At 35.2% G+C, this 12,692-nt stretch overlaps 1 protein-coding gene across 6 annotated transcripts in view; it reads right to left on the reverse strand.

The window, feature by feature from the left end:
• Nucleotides 1–12,692, reverse strand: part of WDR7 (WD repeat domain 7) — a 353,105-nt gene that overhangs the window by 285,589 nt on the left and 54,824 nt on the right. The gene's annotated exons all lie outside the window — the stretch shown is intronic.

A 12,692-nucleotide genomic window follows, 5' to 3' on the forward strand; every position in this document is an offset into this window, starting at 1 on the left:
AATTAAGGTATTTAAATTTTTAAGACAATTTATAAGCTATTTAAAACAGAACCTTATAGTGATTTAATAGACTATGCTTTCAGTTAGTTCTGAGGTGAAACCATATGAAAACAGCCACACATCGCTATATATATATTGTGAATAATATTGAGGATGAGGCCCATTGCACTACATATATATGGCTCATCCCTTCAGTGGTATCCAAAGGAGAAACTTTTCAAATCTCATTGGGCTGGGCTTCACCAAAGCAAACATTTTTAGCTAAAGAACAATGCCACGTTGATTGCTACATCTCAACGCCGCACTGAATGGGAAATGTTGACAGGTATCAAATCAAAAGAGGTAGGGGTGGCCAAATGTGCTGAGAAAACTCAAGTTACAGTTGTTGATTTTACCACAGAACTTCAAAGAACCTGTAACAGGCTGATGTGAATAGAATTATCTCTATGAGGGGAACACAGTTATCACTCATCTCAAAGTTTATTTTCCACGGTAGTCTTAGAAGACTGAGTTTTGGAGGAACACACTTTGGAGAAAACTGCTGTAGCTGATTCCTTTCACATTCTGGCTACTAAGACACCTAGGCCTGAATTTTCTACTCATCACAGTGGGGGTGAGGAGGACACGCACTTCTGCAGGAGGACTCTTGGCCTCCTCTTCCTTCTCCTCTCAGTTTCTCTTCATCATTTAGCTTCATTTTTATCTTACTGAATAATGTTTATTTTTGTAAACAACATAAAATCAATTTTTGAATGAAGCAGAGCATGAATAAAGCAAAGACAGTAAGATTTAACTATCTACTTTGTTCTCAAATTCAGGTATGTTAATCTTTTATTCCGTGTTAGCTTTATTTGTATTTTTTGTTATACAATGATTTAAATACTATAACCAGCAACCAGCATAGCAGGTATTTACTAATTTTAAGTTAAAAAACCAACTTCAGAAAAATCATGTTATAAACCTTTATTAAAACATCATATAGAATTTTCCTAAACAAGCATTTTTTAAGCTTAATCTCGTTCTCTGATAAGCATTCAACTGTAACATAAAACATGATTTCTTCCTTTATTTTTTTTTAATTTTTTTTTTAATTTTTATTTATTTATGATAGTCACAGAGAGAGAGAGAGAGAGGCAGAGACACAGGCAGAGGGAGAAGCAGGCTCCATGCACCGGGAGCCCGACGTGGGATTCGATCCCGGGTCTCCAGGATCGTGCCCCGGGCCAAAGGCAGGCGCCAAACCGCTGCGCCACCCAGGGATCCCGATTTCTTCCTTTAAAAAGACATAAGGACTGAGGGGTAGCTGACTATGGCATACAAAAATTAGCTTTATAATTAAATAATAAATCAAAATAAAGTGGCAAACTACAAAAAAATAATTTAAATATGGCAAAGTTAGGATAAAACAGGGCAAAGATATTTCAGACCACATAAAATGAGTTCCACCAGATATACATTGCTAACCAAAGATAACAGTTTGATACATGGATTCTTTTGCATTTCTACAGATTACCGTTAGTAACAACTTTGTATTTATCAAATATATCCATCCTTCAATTCACAAAAAGGGATGGTTGCCACATTAATGGTTAACTACTATTACTATTTAGCAACATCAAATTGCCAAAAAGGAATCATTTTATTTCTCTCATATAGGAAATAAATGTTTGCAGGGATCTTTTCCTCTATGTATGATTTACTAAAAAGAATGCCTTCTGGAGAACATTTCTTTTCATCTGTCCACGCCCTTTAATCAGTTACCGATCTGCCACAGTGCACACGACACCGGCCACTGCTTGTGACTCTGCTACTTTGACTCACAAGCTCCTCATCTTTAAATGAACTACTGTGGGCCCCTGGGTGGCTCAGTGGGTGAAGCGTCTGCCTTCAGCTCCAGTCATGATCTCGGGGTCCTGGAATCAGCCCCCACTGGGGCTTCTGCCTCTCCCTCTGCCCCTCCCCCTGCTCGTGTGCTCTCACCCCTTCCCTCTCTCTAAGATGAATAAAATCTTTTTAAAAAATAAAAAATGTTTAAAAATGAGCTAATGCTTCACTGATGCCATATACCTCACTAGCTGACTCGCTGGCCCCCAAGTCCACAGTCATCTCATCTGAGTCCAGGTGCACTCTTGGCATTCCATTTCAAACAGAGGCAGCAGTTGGGGTGAAGTTTCCAACAACAGGTGAATTTTCACCAAGATTCTTTACTATGTTTTGTGCTCCTCAAGCTATGATCTACGGGTAGATCTTAACATCCAAGGGGATACAGAAGTACTGGCAACTATTGACCAACACATTCTCTCTGCCAAATGTCTTATGGTAGGATGGTTTATAACTTAGCAGAGAGAGGACTGCAGACACTTAGTAAACAAACAAAAAAACGCTTCCCCATTCCTATGAGGAACTTAATCTCCAGGCATCAACTCCCCAAGAGAAGTTTCAATTTTCACCCTCCCCATTTATATACAAGTGGGAAAATTTAAAAATTCAAGAAAATGTAATCCACCCTCAAGAAAAGACTTAAAAACTCTACATCATCTTATCACTGTTATTAGTAAAAATAAAGGACAAAAGAAATACTAAATAACAGCAAAGGATCTTCTTTTAAAAAGTAGCACTGGGTGTTATTCTATATGTTGACAAATTGAACACCAAAAATAAATAAATTTATAACAAAAAAAGTAGATTAAATCATATTCTGAAGGGGAAAAAATAAACTTAATTCAAAAAACTCTAGCTTTTCATTACCACACGAAAAACTAGTACCTCAGTACCACATATACACTTACACAAACATGCTTTGAAGAACAGTTCTGTTCCTCTTTCACACAGTGCAATAATGATGAAAATAGGAAAATGACATGCCCCACCCCCCACACACAAAAAAATGTGTGGTCCAAACTAAAAATGACATACCATCCCTGTAAATGAAAATAAGCATCTGAAGAGTTAACTCTAGCTTTACTGTAATAAGCAACAGTCTGGAAATAGCCAAAATAATCAAGACTGAAAACAAAACAAAACAAAAAAATCAATACTGCTAAGCCCAAGAAAGCATAGTTATTAGAGGTACTTAACTCACAAGAAAAGATGGTTCTCTGCTTTTTAAATATGGATTAAAATAAATCTAATTTTTCTTCTTTCAAAAAAATGCTAGTCCAACTCGTGTGAAGAAAACTGGCCTATAGTGGAAATAGCCCAATACAGTAAAACCTCATTAATTTTGATTCCACTAATTAATTGTGGGTTGATGGTTACCTTCACAGGCTGTGTGAAAACAAATTAATGGTATAAACAAAGCAAATGTCTAGCCTATTTAAATGTAAAAGGAAAAAAGTCCATTCTCAAGCACCACTTTGGTATTAATTTTAATTCAAACAATGAACAGAGTAATGATAAATAATTCTCAGCTATCTGTTAAATGAAAGCACTTAAAAGATTTGCTAAAATGCAATTAACTTGGTTTCTTATCTGTCCTCAAAATTACTAAAGAAGCACTTCTTAAATAATATTTAGTAACTCCTATCTCTGATTTAGACCCAGCTTCCCCACAAATGAACTGAATTACCACAATTCTTTTATTATTAAATTATTAAATTCCAGAGATCTTGGTTCTTGAACATCTACTTCACCTACAATGACTCATTCCATAATTCAATTAATTTCATTCTACTTAACTTTGTTCCACTTTAACCTGGAAAAGTCACCTAAATGTGACTTAACGTCAAGGACACTGTATGGGGATTATGCATAAGACATTTAAATTGTGTAATTAAAATAATACAACTAAAAAATGTGAACCTCATGCATCTATGCTACTTTTTTGGTCACATTTCCATTCATTAAAAAAAACTTTGTAATGTATTCCCATTGTATGTATATTTAAAAATTATATATGTGCTCCTGTGCCAATATACCATGTACATTGTAAACCACACACAAAAAATAGGTTTTAAAAGAATGACTCAGAGGTACACCTGGGTGGCTCAGCTGGTTAAGGGTCAGTCTGCCTTTAGCTCAGATCATGATCTCAGATCCCGGGATCCAGCTCCCATGTTAGGCTTCAGCTCAACGGGGAGCCTGCTTCTCCCTCTCCTGCTACCACTCCCCACTGCTCATGCTCTCTCAAATAAATAGGATCTTTAAAATATATATAACAAAAAATGACTCGGGGCACCTGGGTGGCTCAGTTAAGCACCTGACTTCAGCTCAGGTCATGATCTCCGAGTCCTGGGATGGAGCCCCACTACCCCGTCCCTGTCTGGCTCCTTGCTCCATGGGAGTCTGCTTGTCCCTCCCTGCTCATGTGCTCACTCTCTCTCTCTCAAAAAAATAAAATTTAAAAAATAAAAAATAAAACATTTTTATTATAAAAACATAAAAAATAAAACATAAATATAAACATAAATTGTAAAAACATAAATAAAATATTTAAATAAACAAATCTGAGATGAAAGGAGACACCTTCTTGAGTGTCTAAGGTTAATTATGTCAGCACTAACCAACACCTCAAAATATAATATACAGCTTTAGAAGGATTTCATTGCTAATGATTGTTGGATGTAAACACAAACATTATATAAATACACATTTTCTGGCCACCCTCCCACCAAACTGACCAAATGATCGCTGCCTTAAACCATAAAGTTGCTGATGAAAAGATACTGAAGTTTCATCGGAAATATGTTCCATCATTTTCTGTGCCCATTTTGTGGTAGCCGGGTGAGGAACCAGACAAGCACACCTTGCAAGAGCAATGCTGTTGCCTCCTCTCAGTAGCAGGTCTGCTCTTCCCCCAGGTAATATGTGCCCACAGAATGTAAGAAGTAAGTGAGATACCAGTTTCCTTCCATCTACTAAATGTTCAGAAGCTCAATTTCTTAAAGTTAAAAAAAAAGGATATAAGCAAGAGCTTTAGTATTTTATTCCCTTACGCCAGTTAAATGTCTCACAAAAGACACTCCACAACCACTGCTAGGACAGACTTACAGAGTGTGACTCATGAGCACCATGTACATTTTTTCACTGTTTTGACACTCAAAACTTGTACAGCATGGACTGAGCATTCTATCAACTTGGCCAGTACTTTATAGGTGATTGCATCAACATGATTATTCATGTTGAATCTGAATAATTCTGCACTATACTATTTTTTGCCCAAATACTATTAATTCTGCCCTAGAAGCAATACATACCAATGACATCAAAAGCTAATTAAAAGCAAAGGCTAACAATAATAAACAGAATGTTTAATGAAAACTGTATTTTTATTTGATGAAAAAAATTAAGATAACTGGACAAGGAAATGGAGGGAGATACTGGACCAAAACATATATATTGCAGGGCTAATTTTTCTTTCTAGATAATTTTGATCCTCAACCAAGGTCTCATTGAGTTTGCCAGTAAATAATCCTCACAATACATTAGTGCTGAGCAGCAGAATGCCACAAACTATCACAGAATCTGATAGAGTCAGAATATACCACCTAGGTCATCCAACCTGACCTTATGCATTTTACAAGACTTCATTTTAAACCATTCCCAGAAACCTCTTATGTAACCAGTTCCTAAACATCTGCCGTGAATTACAGAAATTAGAGACAGCTAGTTTATCCCTTCCACTAGCTCTCTGGGGAGATGATTCTGCATTCTAACAGTTCCCAATATAAATTACATACATATATTTTTCCTACTTTTACTAATTTATTTTCTAAATTATTCTTTTTCATTTTGTGAGCAATCACTTAACTCCTCCCCAATTTTACTGAGTATTCTCTAAATATATGATAGCTACTGTCTTTCCTTTTAAATATGCCCATCATTAGACAAGCTATAAATGACCAGCTTCTTTTAGTCATAAATCAATCTCGCTATTCTCTTAATCATTATTTCTCATACTTCCCAGAACTCTTTATATGGAACATAAATGTGCAGTTAAGATGCATCATTTATCACTTTTAAATATTCTACCTGAAGGAAAAAAAGGGCCTAGAAGTATTCATCTCATTTCCATATTTTCATGAAACTAGTTTAAAAACTTTTTTTAGAAATCCATAGCTCATCCTTTTTTTTTTTTTTTAAGGAAAAAGAAAGGTAGAGAGCTTTTTCTTTGATAGCTGTTGTGGAAAATAAAGACCAGTAATCCAACCAAAACAGTGACTAACCATCTCATGTTTATGTTCTATATGAAAATAAGACTTCAATATTTTTTAAAGATTTGTGAGAGAGAGGAGTGCATGAGAGATCATGAGCAGGGGGAGGAGCAGAAGGCAAAGCAGACAATCCGCTGAGCAGGGAGGCCAACACAGGGCTTGATCTCAAGACCCTGGGATCACGACCTGAGCTGAAGACAGATACTTAACTGAGCCACCTAGGAGCCCCAAAAATAAAGCTTTTAGAAACAAGTTTTAATTTCCTCATTCACTATATACAATTGGTAATAGTGGGCTAATCTGAATTCCATCTTTCTTCAACTGCTTCCTTATTAATTAAACAGCCAAAAAAAAATGAATTTAATGTAAGATGGGGCACCTAGGTGGTCCAGTGGGTTAAACATCTGACTCTTGACTTCGGCTCAGATCAAGATCTGAGAGTCATGAGATTCAGCTCTGTACTGGACTCCACGCTAGGTATGGAGCCTGCTGAAGATTCTCTCTTTCCCTCTGCCTCTCACTTTGGCCCTTCCCTCATCTCTCTCCCTCCCTCTCTTAAAAAAAAAAAAAAAAAAAAAAGTCCATCAGCCTTCTTTTCTCACCCCATAATTTCTGATAAAGTATTTGATGTTTGTTCTTAGTCCAGTCATTGTTTTTAAATCAAATTTCATCACATTTCTGGAAGGGAAAGATTCCAAGCTTCAAAAATATGCAAGAAGCTACACAGAAAAAGGATAGATTATGTAAGAACAGGAGAAAATTTGAATAGAAAGCACATATGCTTAACATTTCAATTAAGTTAAGCATTCATACAAGCACTAAAATCCCCAAGAAAAACAAATAAGCAAAGGACAAAAAATGTCTCAAAAAATCATTAAAATCTTCATAGAGAAATTTCAATATCTCAAGTAACCAAAAAAATGCAAATTGAAACAAGATATTCTTTCCACCTATCCATTTAGCCAAAGATTTTAGAAATTATAATAGCAAACAACCAGCATTTATTGGGTTCTTACTTTGTACTGGGTATTATTCTAAATAGTTGGCTAAATTCCAAATGTTATAATTCATCAGTCTCACTACAACCCTCTGAGGTAGGTATAATTATTATTTCCACTTTACAGGTATGGCAACTGAAGCATCGAAGTAAATACAAACATTTTATGCTGGTAAGAGACAATGAAGTGGGCATGGGGGTAGAAAATAATTTGCTACTATACCTCAGTCACCTTAAAAACACGAAAATTCTGAGGTTCTAATCTTAAAAAAATTCATGGAATCTATCCAAGGGAACAACCATAATTTTAATTTAAAAAGATGGTATAATACATATGTTCAAGTTAGGAACAATCTACATATCGAAAGTTGGAGAACTGCTAAGTAAATATGGTATCCTCACATAAATATGGTAGGTTATACAATCATTAAAAATTACTTTCATGAATAAGTATAACTTGGAAAAGTTAACATTAAATGAAGATGCAATGTGCTCAGATAACTATATCTACAATATAATCACAAGTATACAGTAGGCAGATTTCAAAAGGCCACAGGGAAAGCTATCAAAATGTTCATTGTGATTCTCTTATATGTACAAGGATAATAGGTGACCTTTTACCTTCTTAGCTATTTCTTCTGTGTCAAACATTTTCAGTGTTGTGTTAAACATGTAAAATTGCAGTTAAAACATGTTTTTTTTTTTTTTTAAAGATTTTATTTATTTATGAAAGACACAGAGAGAGAGAGGCAGAGACACAGGCTAAGGGAGGAGCAGGTTCCATGCAGGGAGCCTGATGTGGAACTTGATCCCGGGTCTCCAGGATCAGGCCCTGGACCGAAGGCAGCACTAAACCGCTGAGCCACCGGGCTGCCCCTAAAACATGTTTTTAAAAAGCAAATAATGTATTATAAATAATAGGAGGCAAAAGGAGTTTAAAAAACTCCAAAGCTGAATGATCAAAGATGAAAACTAAAGGGTAAATACAAGAGAAGTAGGCAATCCACAGTTCTCTAAAAGAAAAGTAGGATATAGGAATTTGAAAGAACGGCTGTTTATTTTTATTTATTTATTTATTTTATTATTATGGAATTTTATTATTTACTTATTTTATTTATTTATTTATGTTTATTATTTATTATTTATTTTCTGAAGGAGTTGCCAATGTTTAGGCATCTACCAGGAAACAGAAAGATATTTATAATTCTTCAATATATTAGTTTTCCTCTTCTGTATTTTCTCTTCATATTAGTATCTCTGCTTTAATCTAATCTGTATAGTTCTACCTGCATAATCATCACTGTCACTCAAATACTACCTTAAAATTACATTAACAAAGTTTTTAGCACTTTTAACAATGTAAGTCAATATAAGTATTCAATCCAACAACTCAATGATCACCTTCCACTGTTCCTGAATGTTTCCTCACACTGTTTTGAATTTACTTTATAACTTTTCACTTCATGTCTTTAAAATGTTAACAAGCTTCCTTTAACTTCACTTACATATTGTTGGGTCTTAAGAGACTGAGAAAGTCAACACTGCAGACTGAAAATAATCAAAATTCCTTTTTTTTTTTTAAGATTTATTTATTTGAGAGAGTGAGCAAAAGAGCACACATACAAGCAGGGAGAGAAGCCAACTCCCTGCTGAGCTGGAGCCCAACCCCTTGGCTGGATCCCAGGACCCTGAGATCATGACCTAAGCCAAAGACAGACGCATCACCCACTAAGCCACCCACGAGCCCAAACTTTGGGTTACACACATTCAAGAGTTAAAGTCTCCTGTCACAAAGGGCCCCCCTTCTCAGAGGTCAGGGACTTTCGACTCCTAGTGGCTGTTGGTCCTGGCCTTCCATTTTCTGATGTCTCATTCAGAAAGGTGAAAGGCACTAATCTATCTCACCTAGTGACTGTGAATCTGTTGGCTCAGCCTCAACCTATTTACCCCAATTACACCTGCATCCTTACAAGAAATAAACACTGAATTTATGCCTCTGATGTAATTATGGAATATCTTTTTACCTTCTCATGAAAATAAGTGGGTTCATAGATACTGACTCCATTTTTAAAACTGGAGATACTAAAAGAATATGTGTACCTCCTACCAGTAAACTACTAAAAATATATATACTAAAAATACTTTTTTGTTTCTGGCTTGCTTTTTAAGTCTCTATCAAAGAACACTAGAGAAACCTGACCTTCAGTGTCCACAATTAAGCAAGAAATTTGTGCCTCGCCGATAATTTATGCCTAAGTAAAGCAGTAAATTAGGGTCAAACGTCCCCCTTGAACATCTGGGGTCAAGCTGCCAAAGGCTTCGCAAGGGTAATAGTCAAGCTCTTCTGTAATCTGCCCACAAATTTCCATTAGAAATGAGACAGTTGGGGCCACTCAGACAAGAACACTAATGTTCGGGTAGTGAGCAGGCAAAGCACAATACTCGAGTGCAATTTCTAGGAAATTAATTGCTAATCTCCTGAAAGTTCTGTCTCATGCAACAAAAAGATGCAGTTACACTGAGAGAGAAAGGGAACTCATCCCTCATTTGGGCAGATCCTAAAACCACCTGGCCATCAAGGAAACGAGGAAATGAAAAGCCGTTCCTGATACAGGAACAAAGTGTATCTATAATGAAGTCATTATAAAGCTGGAAATGAATGCATTCCCCAGATTTAGACCTTTATCATCCAAATGAGAATGTAGGTAACTGCAAATAGAAATAATAAAATGGGGTGTCTGGGTGGCTCAGTCCATAAGTGTCTGCCTTTGCTCTAGCAACACTTTCTGTAAAGTGTTTGGAATTAATGCCCAGCCTATGATAGGAACTCATTAAATTATTATTATTCTGTTATTATTATTATTATTTTTAAAGATTTTATTTGGGCAGCCCGGGTGGCTCAGTGGTTTGGTGCCTGCCTTCAACCCAGGGCATGATCCTGGAGACCCAGGATCGAGTCCCACTTCGGGCTCCCTGCAGGGAGCCTGCTTCTCTCTCTGCCTGTGTCTCTGCCTCTCTCTCTCTGTATGTCTCTCATGAATAAATTTTTTAAAAAAGATTTTATTTACTAGAGAGAGAGTGTGTACATGAGCCGGGGGGAGGGGCAGAGGCAGAGGGAGAAGCAGACTAGCCACTGAGCAGGGAGCCTCATGCAGGCTCAATCCTAGGACCCCAGGATCATGCCTTGGGCTGAAAGCAGGCACTAAACCGCTGAGCCACCCAGGGATCTCCAATTTCTGCCATTTTAAGATAGATTTTAACTCATTTTAAAATTACGTTATGATTAAGTTACTCAAGAAAAATTAGTCTTTATGTCATACTGTATCTTCAGCTCAAAATAAAAATTCAAATTAATCAACCACTTCATTCACAAAGCTTAGCATCAAATGACTTCTATTATTAAAACTAATCATGCCCGATACAATCTTCTCTACTCCAAAAAAATATGACTTAAAAGCTAAAAAAAGCCTTTCTAAGATCAAGGGAAACTAAATTTCTAGAGTGTTTAGCACAATATAAGCATAGCCTGAATAGAAGCATGCAATTTTTGTCATTACTATCAAAAAGACCACACACTAACAGTCTCTTACTAATTTTCTCAGCTTCCTACATAACAGGGTGTATTATATCTGAATACATAAATATTATAATATGAAAAATTATTTATCTTGAATAAAATAATACGCTAGCAGTAAAAATCTGGAAAACATGAAGTTATAAAGAATAATAAGCTAATCAGAATGGATAGCCAAATAGTACTGATATATACATTACTGCATTTGTGTCTTCAAAATGAGAATTGGTGCTATTCATGTATACATACTCTGCATACATCCACTTAAAAGCCTGAATATTAGCAAGGCTTAAAAGATAACAAGGATGATGGAAAGTAAGGAGGGTTAATAGGTGGTAAAAACCTATCCCTAAGATTTTAAGGGATAATTTAGCAATACCTATTTAAAAGACTTTAAAAAATCAATATGCCCTTTTATACAGAAATTCCACATCTACAAATGTATCTTAAGAAATCATCTCAGATGTGCAAAAATATTTAGGTATACTATTTTGTATTCTCACTGTTGACCAGAGAAAAATTTTTTCAAGCAGCATTCTAAAATTTCTGATAAACTTAATTAACCAAATATTAAATATGATGTTGGAATACACTTTGTGACACAGAAAGATGAACAGAACATCCCTTGAAAACATTTGTATTCTAACATTTAATTTAAAAAAATAAAAATTAATTTCAAAAAGACAGGTTGCATGCATAAAAATGTGAAAAATGGTATCAAAATCTAAGAGAAGTAAATGTTAAAGGAAAAAAGATTGTTACAGCACATTATGTGCCTTGCGATATATTTCAGAAAAAATGTTATTTCGGCCTCTTCATTTTGTTTAATTTGTACTACCAAAGTTTACTCTGCTTGGCTTTAGAGACCATGTCATAAACACTGCTTTTTAAATGTAACACTCAAATTAATGACAAAAGCCTAAATTCAAAAAGGTGATAAGAGCTAATTCAGGCAAAAGCTTTTTAAAAAGGACAATATATTAAAAAGAAACCTAATTTGTTCATTGTTAATGGCTGTGAACATCAGCTATGCTAGCATACGTATAGTCACATACACCATTCATGTTATCATATCTCTGTCTCTAAAAGCGGGGGATTTTAACGTTGCCAAACAGAGGCACAAACAGGTTAGATGCCTGACATTCCAGTTTTCACAAACCCATGCTGCCCCCTTCTGGATACTTTTGGAGATTATGGGACAATACAAATTTATTAAGATAAATGAAATGTAATCATTTTTAAGTAATCTATTAAAGAAGTTAGCCTATATATTCATATAAAGAAACATATATATATATATATATATATATATATATTTTACCGGTACAATATTTATTTGGAAACATTTTCCAAAAATTCCATTTTGGATAAAGTTCTGCTAGAAGCACACAGCTTATAATCCAATCATCCATGCCAATGACGTAAATAAGTATTATATATTAAAAGTAAATAAAATATAATACTTAACAAAGTCACTTTTTTTGTTCTCTTCCATATGCATTCCTCTCACACCCAAAGCAAAGCAGAATGTGAATTTGGAACTTACTTTTTCAGTTCAATTTGATAATTTTATTGCCTATGCATGTAACCATAAGTACATAGTTTGGACTTGTGTGGTTTTTAAATGTAAATAGTATCTCACTGTATCACACACACAGATGTTCCATGTCACAGGGTGTACTTCGAAATGCAGCCACTCCCTCTAAGTACAGATTAATGAGGAAATATGGAGAGCTCCATGCAAAGATGTTGGTACCATTCTACAGGTAAGAAATATTCTACTGGGTCACTAGTGTTATTTTTTAATTTCTGCGTTTTCATGCCTATCAATAATCTTGGCCTGGCTTACTAGGGAAAATGTTTTTTAAAGCTTTCCTGACATCTTAAAATTATTTTCTTAGTACTTTATTTTTATTTTTTTAAGTACTTTTTTTTTTTTAAAGTCTAGTTCCTTTCTCTGAAATTAAAA

Source organism: Canis lupus, chromosome 1, assembly GCF_048164855.1.
Source record: "Canis lupus baileyi chromosome 1, mCanLup2.hap1, whole genome shotgun sequence".
NCBI classification, from domain to species: Eukaryota; Metazoa; Chordata; class Mammalia; order Carnivora; family Canidae; genus Canis; species Canis lupus.